This window comes from Nothoprocta perdicaria, unplaced genomic scaffold, assembly GCF_003342845.1.
Source record: "Nothoprocta perdicaria isolate Ctin4 unplaced genomic scaffold, notPer1 scaffold_4, whole genome shotgun sequence".
Taxonomy (NCBI): Eukaryota; Metazoa; Chordata; class Aves; order Tinamiformes; family Tinamidae; genus Nothoprocta; species Nothoprocta perdicaria.
The window spans coordinates 10274804-10289208 of NW_020455643.1; the positions used below are offsets into that span (position 1 = coordinate 10274804).

A 14405-nucleotide genomic window follows, 5' to 3' on the forward strand; every position below is an offset into this window, starting at 1 on the left:
GAATAGCCAGGTGTTAAACAATTATTTGAGTTTATTTTTGATACATCCCTCTTTGCTTTGTAATGAGTTTACTGATGTGGCTGAGGGATTTCTGGAAAAGGTGCATGAACAACCAGTGCAAGTGTCTGGTTACAGAACTGAGCCATGATCTGTTGGGCTTTACTGGTAGAAACTCTCAGTTGCACAGAAATCTTTCCAATCTTTTCATGTCACCTTTTTCTAGGCATTTTGAGTCCCAAAATGAGGAAAGCCTGCAGCACTGGGCTTCAGCCAGAGCATGCTCTTTAAGTGGCAGTCAGGGATTTTTTAAGCTTGCTCTCTAGCTCTGTGCCATGGTGTCTGTCCTGCTCCCAGAACCCATGGCACAGAACTAAGTGTTCATCATTCTTGTGGTGGGTCAGAGCAGCCAAGCACAGGCTAAGGGATGGCCTTGGGAGATGTCAGTGGGGAGGACCTTGCTTTAGTGCCTGAGGACGTGTGGTTCTGAGATCTCTGCACCACCRGTGATGCTAAGCAAGCCCTTTTCTGAGCTTCCTTCCTTCCTTCAGCTCTGTGCTATGCCCCTTCTGTCCATCAGAATGGTTTAAAGCATGTGCCTTCAGGGCAGAGCTTTGCTTTCTTTTATACTCCTGGCTCGTTCTTGCAAGTTGATGTATATTGTTGTTGTTGTTGGGAGTTAGCAGCAATAAATAACGCTTTTAGTCAGGCTTCTTAAAACTTGTAGCTGAACTTCAAAACATCTTTATCTGTGCAATGTGCCATTAGTTGTGATTTATAGGTAGGGGAACCACTGCACAGATAGGGAAGTGTAGATGTAGTTTAAAAAAAAAAAAAAAAAAAAAGTGTTTTAGTAAAAAAAAAAATATATATATATATATATATATATATGTTTTGGAGGGTAAAGCTCCCTGGAAGGGAAAATTCCCTTCCAGGAATCCTGGGTCCAGGTATATCTGTAGGCAAATAAAGTAAGTCCTGAACAGACTAAACTAAAAGGAAATGGTTCTTTCTTCTAGAAAATATGTTTAGGAAAAGGAGATTTCTATCTTGTGACTCTTGTTTCAGGTTAGAGTTGAACAAGCTTTTTCCTTCTTGAGACACAGGGTTCCTGTAAGCGGCAGAACAAACAATATCATGGGAAAAACAAAAACATGAGGCCTTGAATTCCAAAAATACCGTCTCCTTTCAAAGTAAGATTTATATGCAAGAAGACAATTTTTCTTACAGTTTTCCTGTCACTCCGAGTCCCCTTGCTGGAAACAAGCAGGCAATTTAAAAAGATGTTGGAAGAGCAGCTTGGACACAGAAAGGAATGACCTCGAGTCTTAGTAAAAAAAAAAAAAAGAAAAAAAAATAAAAAAACAGACAAGTTATTCAGTGGCTTAAATTTTGGAACTAGAAATTAAAAGTCATATAAGGCCAGTAAGGTTTGGGCCATTCTTGTTGCTTAAAAAATAACTAGTTTTGGCTTCTCTCATTCGTATCTCTGCTTGAGGATTCTGTTACTGTTTTGTGGGGAAGCTGACTGCAAATTTGCAACTGTGGTGGCAAATTTTCATGAATATCTGAGTGTTGGGATGACCTACTGGGTAGGTTATTTGAGGGCTGCTGTTCCTGAGCCCTCTTTGTCTGGAATCCAGACAGGCCTTCCTGTTGGGAAACACTAGCCTGCTTCTTCAGAGGCTAAGGCAAACAACATACCAGCTCCTATTCTAGGGAGGCAGTGGAGGTAGTTAACTATTTCCATTTAATGCTACAACTTTATGCTGGCTTCTGGAGGGACCAGCACAAGAAGCAGCACAACTCCKTTCTCTCCCTGTCATTCATTGACTGGTTTTATTAAGACATGGCTCTTGCATAGTTTTAAAGTTGATGTTAGAGCTTTTGGAAAAGCAAAGGGTTGCTTTTGCTGTCTGTAGCTCCTGAGTATTGAGCATGCCCCRGCCAGCTCAGGATGCCCATGTGGAAGAAAAAGGGACTGCCAGCAGTGTCCAGAGATCCAACCTTATCCGCAGGCGAAGGAATGCAATACTTAACAGGATTTTCACAGGAAAGCTTGTGTTTGAAGCCATGCATTTTATTTACAGTAATGAAGCCCAGTTCAAAATTCTCTTTGGAAACAAAACAGAGCAAGAGCCCTTAGATCGTGCAATACATCATTGGAGCAATGCATGGAAATGGCTTCATTACTTTGGCATGCTGGAAGGAGTCTAAGTTAGGAGTGCTTTCTTTTTTTGTGTGTGTCCGTTAGGTGGCACAGCCCAGAAAATGAGGAAAAATTTATGCAGAAGGAACTTTGTATGGCTGTTTTGTGACAAACTGCATGAAAACTCCATAGCGCTGGCTTCTAGACTAACTCCCCTCAGTTCCCCCATACGTGCTGTGCACAGGGGCACAAGCAGATGGAGAGGATGCCCTCAATTAGTTTGTTTGTTTATTTTGGAKTGACATCTTTCTGCAATGTGAATGGGACATTCCCCCACCTCCTGCTCCTCATACATGCAYGGGGCAATTTAAAGGGATTTTAAAAAATCTGTATAAAATGCTGTGCAGAGAGAGCTTATATATTATATTAATGACTATGTAGGGTTTACATATACATTTAGTTGGATCATATCCAGATTTCTGTATATGTGAAAAATACATGCACCTACCAAAAAATATAAATGCATAATAAAGTGCCATACTTGATAGCTAACTAGAAAGGCTTTTAGTAGGAAGTGTTTGCAGAGTGCCCTTTGTCATGGCTACACCAGCCTTGACTATCCCAACTGTGATGAGATTGAGCCAAAGTAACTTTTATACCACACAGTATTTTCCAGTTGATTATATGCATTTGTACATCTGGGCGTGTGTGTGTTGACAAGTGAGATCATCCATTCCTGTGAGGCTTTTTTTGACCTATCCAGAACTTTTTTCCTCTCCCTAGCTCCTCTCCAGCAACTCAAGAGCAACAATAGGGCCAAGAGCCCTCCCTGTATCCTGGTGTCTGTACGTCTGTATGAGCTCCATGGCAGGGCTCAGGGCACCCCACTAGCACTGAGCCCAAGGACTCATCCAGATCAAGTCTGCTGAGTTTCCAGTCTCTGATAATATTGGACATTTTCAAGACTGCCTGGCTGCTGGCCATGTTTTGACCAGGATGAGGAAAATGGGAACAAGGAAATTTTTTTTTTTTTTGTATTTTTTTGTAAGTCTTTCAGTAAGAGAGAGCCACGACAAAGAAAAGCTGTAGGCTTTGGGGTTCTGGATCATTTTGCATCCCATAAGGGGTATGTATTCAAGAGTCTATCTCTCCCTTAATTTGGAGCTCTTTCAAAGTATTTTTGTTTGAATTATATTTTAGCACTTGCTTAGAAGTTTGTGGGTTGTTTTTGTTTGCTTTTTTAGTTTTTTTTTCTTCCTGTTTTTCTTTGGATCAGAAGGTTCACCGAGATGCCAAGCTATGGCTGGCTACAACTTCAGTACATCTTGTAACAATGCAGGCCATGACATGCCAGAGTGATGGAGCATGGTATGTACAGTCCCGGAAAGATGTGACAGATTAATACTGCTGATAATATTTGCAGCTCCAGATCTTCTGCTAAAATCCCCTTCTTCCAGGTAGTTTAACTCCTGAGACACTGATACAGCAAGTACCTAAAACAGACAGCTACAGGTTGGTGGATATATGGAGTATTTCCCACTCCATCAGAATGACACTTCATTGTAGAGGTAGGCAAAAGTAGAGATGTGGGTTGTGCTTTACTAGTGAGGCAGTCATAATTTTTACTGACTGCAATATACCAGAATGAGATGTGTGTCCTGTCCCCTACCTCCCCTTGGAGCAAAAGGAAACCCATAGTAATGACTACTTCTGCTCCCCATGCTGAGAAGTGGGACTTAAGACACATGAGAAGAAAAGTAGTTGGTATGGAAAAGGCCACTTTCCCTCCTCCTCCCAATCATCATCTCCCCTCAAAGGGGACTTCCAAAGTCATCCTGGGAAGCTGCTCTTCACCTGATGAAATCCTGGCTTTTGTGGAGACAGTGAATGTTAATTGCTGAATTATGAGAGCTCTTGTTTCTTCTCTAATCTCTTGCTTCCTCTTCAAGGTTTATCATACCTGCCTGGACAGAAGGAAGGACTGTGAAGATGGTCTGGGTTTCAGGAGTGAGGCCAGTCTGAAGGACTTGGGTAAGTCTTCCAGCTTTCTGTATCCTGTGCAGTAAGAGGGCTCTCTTGGTGCCAGCTCCAATCTCTTTTTTTAAATAGTGGATGTAAGCAGTTTCCAAAAGGAGAGTAAAAATACTTATGGCTCGTCTTTCATTCCACTAGTGGGAGCAGAGAAAAGAGAACATTTTGCAGTGATTATTAGTCAGTCTAAAAGAAACATCTTCAGCTTTTAGGGTGTCCCTAACTACTGGCCCTACAAAGACTGATTTTTTATTTTTTCCTTAGTGTTGGACAGGCTGAGGGCAAGCTTTGGGACGAATGCCTGATCAGGGGAAGGAACCCTGCTATACCAATATTCTACATTGCACCAGGAAAAGTCCACAATAATTACATCCAGAAATTTTGGTTTCACTCAAGTTATAAGCAGAATTCAATGACTTTTGTTGGCAGGGTGCAGCAAGATCCAGCAATGGGAAAGAAGGGGCAGAACAAACAGCAGAAGCTGACTACATTCCAATTCTTGTATTTTTGTTTTGTTTTTCCCAAAATGAGGAGAGAGAGAATTTTTGGTAGTTAAACATCCTTCCCCACATCTTCAATACAGATGATGGTATGGGGAGCAAGAGCCCTGATGTTTAGTTGCAACAATTTATTGGTAATGTATTTACTGATATGATGAAGCAGAATCTCCACATGAAGTTTTTGGTCCTTTGCATTGAGCTCTTTGATTATATAATTCTGTGGGGTTTTTTTAATTGCATCAGCTGCTACACACAGCTGAGCCATCCTTGCATCTACACTGGAGTGCAAAGTCACTGGGAGACAGGCATGCCTGCAGCTAGCAGTGCTCCAAGGAAGACTTGTGCCATGTTCAGCAAGGAACTAGCTGCCTCTGCTGCTCTGGGAATGGCAGCTGGCAAACGGGAAGTTGCCTTACAGTGCTTTGGAGTGGTGTGCTCCAAAATTATACCCTAGCTCACCTTGCGGTAACTTGCTCGTGTAGTCATGGCCTTAAGGTTTTTGCTTAGTATCCATGGCCACAACATCTAAGCATTTTATGGTACAGTGTGCACTAAACATTAATTTCAAATTATTGAGAATATTTTCATGACTCAACAACTTTCTAATGACTGTGTGCCTTATTAAAGTCTTGCAGCCCTTTAATAACCATATTTTCTCTGATCCCTTGGCATTTAAACACCATGTATAACTGAAATGAAATGCATAGCCGAAGTGTTTTTTTTAGGACACTTGATTTAAAGTGAGACCAAAGCAGCAAAGGACTCTTTGAACATCTCTAGAGTGGATGCTCCCATAGAAGTCTGTATAAAGTTTGAATTAATTATTTTCTTCATGGAAATTGTACAAGATGTCCTCTGGGCTCTTTTTGACTGCCTTGCTGCCCTTTTGTGATAATCCTCTGCTATCCTTTGGGCTTTCTAGGGTCCTAAACTTAACATATAAAGCTATTTTTATCTAGGGAATAGGGTGTGAATAAATTCAGAGAATGTCTCTCAGCATGACTTTGTGTTCATAAGCCTTCCTTTTAACTAGATTAGAAATGCTCAAACTTTCTTGCAAGCTGCCTTTGAGCATCTTTTGGTGACACAGTTGCAGCTAAGAAGGATTTGTTCTCCAGAGGGCCCCATGAAGCACAGGTCAGCCAGGAGACCAGAATTGGGAGACAGACCTGAGGCTTAGAAGGTGGAGACCCTGGTTTCTGTTTCTCCCCATGACACTGACGCACAAAATGGTTTGGGAAGTCTCCTCACCACTGCTGGGTGATGCTGGAGTGAGGAAGGCATTCATCCTGCAGCAAGCCAGAGCTGCACGGTGCACCCCTGTTGGGCTCAGCAAAGCTCATTGCACTGGAGTTTCAATAGCGCCTTAGGGAGACAGGTTCCTAACGCTCTATTAATTTAAAATGTGGATGCAGATGCCCCAGGGTCCTTAAAAAATCTAACCCTTAATGATTTACGGAAAGCTTGAAATGAGACAGGAGGAAAAAGGGGTTTTGTTAATGTTGTTGGTTTTGATTAGTCCTTTCTCCAAAGGAGTAAATGCAGTTCACTCGAGCACAGCAGAGGTCTCCTAGAACAAGCCATGCAATTTCTCCTCTTTAACCACCATTGGCAAAGAGAGCACAAACGTGCCCCAACAGCTTTGTAGCAAAAGGCTGGCTCGTGGGGCCAGCGGCTCAGAGGCTTGGAGAGCCAGCTAGCCACAGGCTACCTGCCYTGTAGGAGCCTGGCAAAGCTCCTCACAGCAGCAAGGCAGCTTCAGGGAATTTAAACACAGTGCATACAACTCTGTAGTCATTTAACAGTGTAAATGCCACACTCTCCACAGTGGAGAATTAGCTTCTGCTAGGCTAAAAATAAATATATACATATATGTGCATATATAAATATATATTTAAATGTGTGTCTCTACAGCACTGATCAATCTTGGGAACCCCCCTCAGTGGGGTCCTGCACTGACAGACCTGCACAGCCAGCACGGAGGCTGTGTTAATGTGTTGCCAGCTGTGCTCCAGCTGTGCCAGAGCTGATGCTGGCAGATTTGCTGGCTCCAGAATGAGCCTSGTCTCCGTGCTGCTCCGTACTCATGGGCCCGAGAACCAGACTGCAGTGCTACATTGAGATGTGTTATAACCAAGATAGTTATAAGGACTGGTTTAGAGTCCYTTTTGAGAGGGACAAAACTCCTACAAGCTGTGCAGAGCACCAGGTAGGGCCTGCCTGTGTTAAATGGGCTCTTATGAGCCAGAGAAATGGTGGTCGGAGATGTTTTGGCCCGTGGGATTTGTGATCGGTCAGTTTGGGTCACAGGTAATGTGACCAGTGTTCTTTCAGCCGTTGTCCTTCTTATTTCTACATAAACACTTCCCACCTGTCCCAAATATGCATGCCATTCTCCAAGACTTTCCAGCATTGCTTACATTTGCAGAACTTTATTCCCCGCTCCCTGTGCCGCATCTGTTCCTTCCACAGCTGTGGCCATCCTGCTCTGTCTGTCTGGCACTCCCAGCCCCCCCTTCTCTTCCCAACCACCTCCCCTTCCAAGATCAAAATACTCTGTTTTTATTTATTTACCCTGCAGCTGTCAGTGTTGTGTCTGGGTCGGTGCGCTGCAACCTGGAGGGACAGGCGATACATGGAAAATCCTTAAAACTGCCAGTCCTAGTAGTAACCAACATACAGCCATCAACAAATATATCCCTTGGCCCTTTGCTCCTTTGAAAACAACAGGTCCCAGGCAATGGAAGAAATGACAGTGTCAAGTGCTGGTGTAGACGTCTGGCCCTGCATCGGTGCAGGTTTTGCTTGTAGTTGGGCAGAAGATCCCAGAGCTGAAGGAGTGAGACACCCCTGACCATCTGCCTCAGCGTCTCTTGGCAAAGAAATGCACAAACCACAAAGGTGACCACCTTTGAGACATCAGGCAAGAGCCTCGCTGTTTTGGAGCCCCAGGACCCTAGCTGTAAGAGGAGAGGGAATGTTTTAGATGTTGCAGATGGGAAAATGCTGCTGAAGCGCAGGAAGCATCTATAACAGCACACAGTGGGAAACGAAGGTGGAGTTGGGAAGGAATCTGACTTTCTCTTTCTTTCTCTGTTGACTTCAGGCTTAATATTTAGACACAGGATTTACTGGAAATGCGCCCTCAGGGGAAAATAAACCAGCCCTGTTTAGCTACAGCATCCTACAGGGATAGACTGGTCCATGAACTTTATTAGATCTGTCATTCCCAGGTCAGCTCAAATCCCACCCTGGYTTAAGGGCAAAAGTCTGGGCCTGTGATGACCATAACTATGTTTTAAGGTTGGACTGGAACAGGAAGAGCTGTTAAACATCCACTGACTAACAAAGTGAGTCCTTGCCTTTGACTGGTGCTCACTAGCACAACACAGYTGCTGTGTTTTCATGACGTCTTGTATGATACTGGTATGAACAGACTAAATCAAAACTCACAGGTGGATGCAGAATTGGATCAGCTGTTCTTCATTTTTGTTTCAGTTGCCCACCCTCCACTGGGCCTCAAGAGCTACAGAGAGAGGCTACAGTCACAAACTGGAACACAGGAAGATCCATCTCAACATGAGGAAAAACTCCTTTATTGTGAGGGTGACAGAGAACAGGCACARGTTGCACAGAGAGTCTCCTTCCTTGGAAATATTCAGAAGCCATATATGCTATAGGTGACCCTCTTGAGCAGGAGGGTTGGACTAGATGATCTTAAGAGGTCCTGTCCAGCTTGAGCTGTTCTGTGATTCTGTATTTCTATAGTTATTCCATCAAAACATAAATGCTTTCTAAAAAGCAGCTGTAGTATACCAGTTGTGAGCCTGCTTGGAGATACTCACCCGTGTTACAGCTACAACAGCAAAACGGGGCTGTGGTTTCCTGAAAGCCAAGAGCTGGGTGCAGCTAAAGGCAGTGTTCCCCTGCATAAGCAGGGTGTTCACTCCTGGCAGCAGCTGTGATTCGGGCTGAGGTAGATGAACCCCAGAACAACTGGACGAGCAGCTGTAAACCAGGCCCTCTGTGGCTGCTTGGCATTGTCCTGGGCAGTGCCCGTGGCTGCAAGAACTGCTCTTTCCTCTGCACATGCTTGGGGTGCAGGAGAAAGGGAGTCCACCTCCTGCTCTTTTGCTCAAGATTGGTATTTGGAAAGGCTGGCACTGAGTAAAGGGTATTTTCCTTTCTTTCGCCTCTGTTGAGAATGGGCAGTTTGTTCATTCATCAAAACTAGAAACACAAGTAGACTTGAGACCAGGTTGTGGAAGGAGATAGTAATGGTATTGGGAGCAGGTGCTCTTGGCCATCTCCTATCTGCTGAGTGTCACCGGCCTTTTGGTTGGCACCGTCCCAAGTGGTAGAATACAGCTAGCTGGCTGGTATCTCAGTAGGACTCATGGTGGAGCCTCTCTCTCAGCCTGCCAGAGGACATGCTCTTGGCACCCAGGTCTTGGGAGAGGGAAAGGGGACAAAGAGGGTAAGTTGTGGGGACTGGTTCCAGATAGGTGTTACTGAAGTTACCTGGAATCTGGTATCAGATGCGGGAAACAGAAATGTGAGACAGTGAGGAGTAGTGGCCAGCAGCTGATGGGAAAGGGACAGGGAAGGTGACAGGTTTAGCAATACCACTTCTCTTCCAGCTGGTGTTGGATCCTTTCTTGAAAGCATCCTTTGAGCATTGCCCTCCCTAGAGGGCATGGAAAATTGTGATCTACTTTGATACTTATCTATTATTGGTCTACAGGGTACCTAAGCAATGAAAACAACTGCTGCCAGTCTACCAGGTTAAGCAGAAATAGATTGACAGGAACTCTAGGTTCTCATCCCAGCAGTAGTATTTTGAGTCCTTCAGATGCAGCTAAACTTGTAGCTAGCAGCTTGCTCGCTAGCAAGGATGCTCATAGATTGACATTAATGACATATTATGCAAAGGTATCTCTTCCGGGACAGAATTTTATTCCTCCTTGGGCAGCTCATGTGGTTATTGCCATCTTTCCCCCTAGATGCGGCCACATGTCCGATTCTGGCTACGTATGCAGCAGCTTGTGAAGCACGCCAAGACCCTTCAGAATGCAAGGCATTAGAGAAATGCAAGACAGGATCTGAGTTATGACAACCCGAGTGCGTGGAGTCGTATTCCATCGTGCAGTAGGGGAAACAGGGATGCAAAATATGTGCTTGAGCTGAATAAGCCATTTGGATAAAATAAGGACTGAAGTGAACTTTAGTCTCCAAATTTAACCCAAAACTTGGATCACAGGCCTTCTCACATTGGTGTGTCATAGTTATCTAATGAAATTACTCCACCTCCATTACTGCCAGTTGTTTTCTAGTGTAACAGYTTAATTCATAGAGCCAGTTGCTAAAAAACACCCAAAGACTGGGACTGAACAAACACGCAATCTAGTAGCTCAAATGTGGCTGGATGAGTCATTTCAATACTCAGCATGTTACAGAACCTCAGACCCCAACGATTACTTTTCATTTCTGTTTTGACCTCATGGGACTTTTTATTTTTTGGACCTGCTCAGTGAGAAGGCATTTCAGATGTGAATGTTTTCTTTAGTTCTCTAGCTACTTCATGATTTGTGGTTAACATCGTGCTGGAGAAACCCTGCAAAAATCCCTCTGGTTAGCCCACTCGAACTTAATTTAGTCCAGCTGCAGCCCCCGTGCACCCAGTTGCAACATCTAAAGCCTTTGCAGCCCAAGTACCACCTCACTGCATCCAGTAACCACTTCCACCTGGAGCGAACGGAAGCTGTTAGCTCTAGCAAGAGGTAGGTCATGCATTTGTGCTTTGTCTGCAACGGTGGGGCAGAGACCCTGATTGCAAAGTAGAGGAACTCGCTACCTCTGTTCTTAAACAGTTGTAGTGCTGCTAGCGAAAGAATCTAAATTCTACCTGTTGCTTACTGGCTGTTGTAGCTAATCTGTGTAGTCTTTTGTTTGCAGATACCTTTGAGCAGCATGAGTCCGTTTTACCCTTCGCAGAGCAGTGCTGACTGTGTTGAAGGACACGGAGGATGATGGCTCTGCTCCTTTAGGTCAGTATGATTTCTTAAGACCATGCAGGAAGCAGCACTGGCCTGTGCTAGGACTTCAGCTTGCACAGCTAGCTTGCAGCTAAGGTCAGACTAGCCAGCATAGGTCATGCTCAGTGTGCAGATAGGGCAGCTGCCTTCGTGTGCTGCAGTAAACCAAGAGTTCACTTGGCTTCTCCGAAAGGATTTACGGAGCTCTGTGTTATGTGGCTGTGTGGACAGTTCAAASCTGCTTTGGCTACCCTGCATCAGCTGTGTTCACTGCCTAGAGTTGCTTGGGGATGTTTGTTTGATTGTCAAAACATTTTGGTGTCAAGGGCCTCTCCACGCCCTCTGGTGCAATRTGATCCCTGATTAACAGACTGAGTCTGACTGGGAGCCCATCCCAGTGCTATTTAGACCCCCATAAAAAAGGGTAAAATACCATTGTGTCAGAAAGTGTGGAGGTACCTTCCAGAGTGAGGAGGAGGCTAAGAAGGCGTGGTCTGAAGTGATGAGCAAGTATCTGAACTCATTCTTTTGTTATATTAAGCAGTTGACAGGTGTGAAGACAGTAGAGCCCTGGAGCATCTTTCCTACTAGGGCTTGGTGCTCTTGAAGAAGGAAGTGACTGTTTATGTATGTTTGTTTATTTTGTTTTCTTTTTTTCTAATTCTTTCAGAATCTTGGTCTGGATTTGCCTTGGAAATTAGCTGGAGATATGTCCTTCRTGCTTGACCATGGCTCAGCGAGCAAGGATCAGCTGTTGCAACCCCAAGGTTGGGCATATTTCATCTCCTTGTATGGATCCCAGAAGAGGAGCTTGTGAGGAAGGAAAACCTGCTTCCTCATCCCCTTCTTGGAGAGGACCATGCCACATGCAGGGTATAGCCCATGCAAGTAACAAGTGGCAAAGGTTGGCAGATCTCATTAGTTTGTTCTCTGCCCTTTCCAGGGGCTCAGGCGCTGCGAAGGGTGAGGGGCACAGACATGATCAACAGCTGCCAGGATTCAAGGGCGCCTGGCTGCATAACTAACCTGGCGATCTCCCTGCCAGACCCGGATCTGCATTCATTGGCATATCAAAGCCATCAGCAACACCGGYGATTGGCAGCAGCAGTATGGTGACTCACTGAGCCTGGCCCTCCCTGCACTAAGTCCTGCTATCAGGCTGATGATCTCTGGGTGATTTTGCTCCAGCTGAGTGCTGTAGACCTGCTGTCACGCATCCTGCTCTCCCTGTAGGCAGAAAGTTTCTCCCCCCACCCCACCCTTGCTGTGTGTACCCACAGCCTCTGGCCACTCTCCAGCATGTTGGCTGTTTTGGAAATTGAAAACCTCTGCCCTAGTATTTAATTTCAGGAATTGGGCTCCGGAGGCCAGCGAGGTGCCATGATATGGCTGCAGGAGAGTGTTTCTGGCCATTACAACGCTGAGTCCTCACCTTTGTGAGGACAGGAGGCAATGCCTGTTGAATACAAGAATTTTGACTAGTGCTGCAGTGATTCTTCTCTAAAAGCTCCATCCCAGCTCTGCTGTGGCAAGGTTTGTTGGATGGAGAGGGCCTTTAGAGCTGCTGCTCTACAGCACAGACTACTAGTTATGAAATGCTGATACATGTTATGCACTAACAGTAAGCCCTGAGCATGATCTTTCCTCGCTGTTCCATCTGCTGTGTTCTTCCTCCTACCCATCTACCTCTTTTTCTTTTTTCTTTTTTTTTTTTTTCTTTTTCCCTTCTGTCTCTCTCTTGTGATGTTATGTCTGTTACTTAGGCTTTATTCAGAGATGACTCTACTCAAGAGCTGGGCTGAGAGCTCACCGACTTGTTCTGTGCAGGGCACTGAGCAACTCTTGGTCTAGCTTGCACTCCCTCCATGCCCAAGCAGGCTAGACCAAGAGTTGTTCAGATGACACTGAAGGTAAAAAGCTGTATCACCAACTGTCACTTGGATTTCTGTGCTGGTGCTGCTCCGAGGGGGCCTGGCAGGAGCCCAGGTACTCCAAACCTCCTGAGACTGTCAGTGTTCAGCAGGATAGAGCAGGTACTGGAAAGATTTCCACGGGAGACTGTGAAGTCTTCTCTGAAGCCGGATGAGATAGATTATCTATTGCTAACAGAGCTGTGAGTTAAGCTAAAAGGTCTAATCGTTGTTCTAAGACATCTTGGGACTTATTAAGAAGGTTCTGAGGTTTAGCTTGACTGGCTTTGTGGGAGTCCCTAATCATCTACTTCACATACTGAAGCACTAATATTACAAGAAAGTAAATATGTGAATCCAAAGACCAGGAGCAATGTTTAGGGTGATATCAATATGCTCTCCTTGATTGTCCCTTTTTGTGGCCTCCTTGCATTAACTTACATTATTATTTATCTCAGAATAACCAATGTCCCACCTTGCCAGCAAGGTCAGTGGAAGTTGAGCTGTTAATTTCATGAACAGGATTTCAACCCATGTCCATGATTAGTGATGAAACGAAATCCATGGGATCCAGCATATCCGATCAAAGACAAACATCCTCTGTGCTCGAAAATAAAATGAGGGTCAGAGCCAGCTTGACTCTGCTGAGGTTTGTGACACGTTTGATAGATTGATGAACTGAGAACAAGCTGCCACCCTCCTCCCCCATCATCTGTGGCTTTCCAGTCTGGGGAAGGGGACGCTGAGACCAGAGGTGAAGGATATACTTTCCAATAAGTGCTACAGTGGGAGGTGAGAAATATGAGMTCCCAGAGGGGGAGAAGTAGGAGGGAAAAAAGGAAGGCACTGGGCTCTGTTAAGCAGGGTATGGTTTAGACAGTGCAGCTGCTTGACAGGTTCCTGGCACGAGGGTCAGGGCAGAGCCATTCTGGGCTCAGGGCACCTATTGCTGAATTCTGCCCGCAGGTACCAGCACAGCACAGACCCTGCTGAGACCGTCTTGTTCCAGTCGGTGCAAAAGGAAGGGGCCAGCACAGCGAAAGCAGAGAGCCCRAGAAGCAGCTGGCAGCAGGGGCTGCCCTCTATGAGATCTGGTAACAGCACAAGCAAAGCAGACGAACCCATGTCCACGTGTCTCCTCAGTATTTCCACTGCACTTCCAGGTTTTCGTGGGGAAAGAGACTCCCTTTGCTGAGCCACCCCCACAGGAAAAGTTCCAGCCAAAGGGTTTTGCAGTCAAGGCTGAAAATAAAGCTGAACTTGGAGTTCCAGTGTTACCGTTCAGTGACTTTAATTGGGAAATTCATGTTACTTGACTTTTATTTCCTGTAGCAGACCAGATGCTCAGGGTAAGGACAGTCATAACTGTAGGCATACAAGCTCTTGATTCCCCCGGCGCAGCACAGAGAGCCTTGGATGAACCAAACCATCATGCTGCAGTCAGAGTGGGCTAGCTGTGGGAAAGTGGTGAGCCTGTGGTTCAGCTGGAGAACAGCTATGTATTAAGCCAGGACCATACGATCACTTGCACTTCTCTGCCACTTCAGTATTCACTAATATCAAAGTGAATTTCTACCTCTCAGCTTTGCAGAGGAAAGTTTGAAAGGGTGAAGCTTGTGTTGCCTGAAAGTGAAGAAACCAGAAAACACAGGAAACCTTTAGCTGATTATTTTGTAAACGCATTATTTGCCACTGAGTTTTACAAGTGAGACAAACGATACCTCAGGGAGACTTCGTGGTACACAATATTTCCTGCATTATGAGCTAATATAGTAGGGTTTAC

General features: G+C 45.1%; 2 long non-coding RNA genes across 2 annotated transcripts; both read left to right on the forward strand.

Annotated features, from left to right (window-relative positions):
- The first annotated feature begins 3175 nt into the window (after nucleotides 1-3175).
- Nucleotides 3176-3617, forward strand: LOC112952471. The gene is made up of 3 exons (XR_003250386.1): nucleotides 3176-3272; nucleotides 3423-3514; nucleotides 3604-3617. It is a non-coding gene; the product is annotated as an uncharacterized LOC112952471 (long non-coding RNA).
- An 86-nt stretch (nucleotides 3618-3703) lies between these two features.
- Nucleotides 3704-11546, forward strand: LOC112952470. Its single transcript, XR_003250385.1, has 4 exons — nucleotides 3704-3714; nucleotides 4096-4177; nucleotides 10633-10724; nucleotides 11383-11546. It is a non-coding gene; the product is annotated as an uncharacterized LOC112952470 (long non-coding RNA).
- Nucleotides 11547-14405: the final 2859 nt, after the last annotated feature.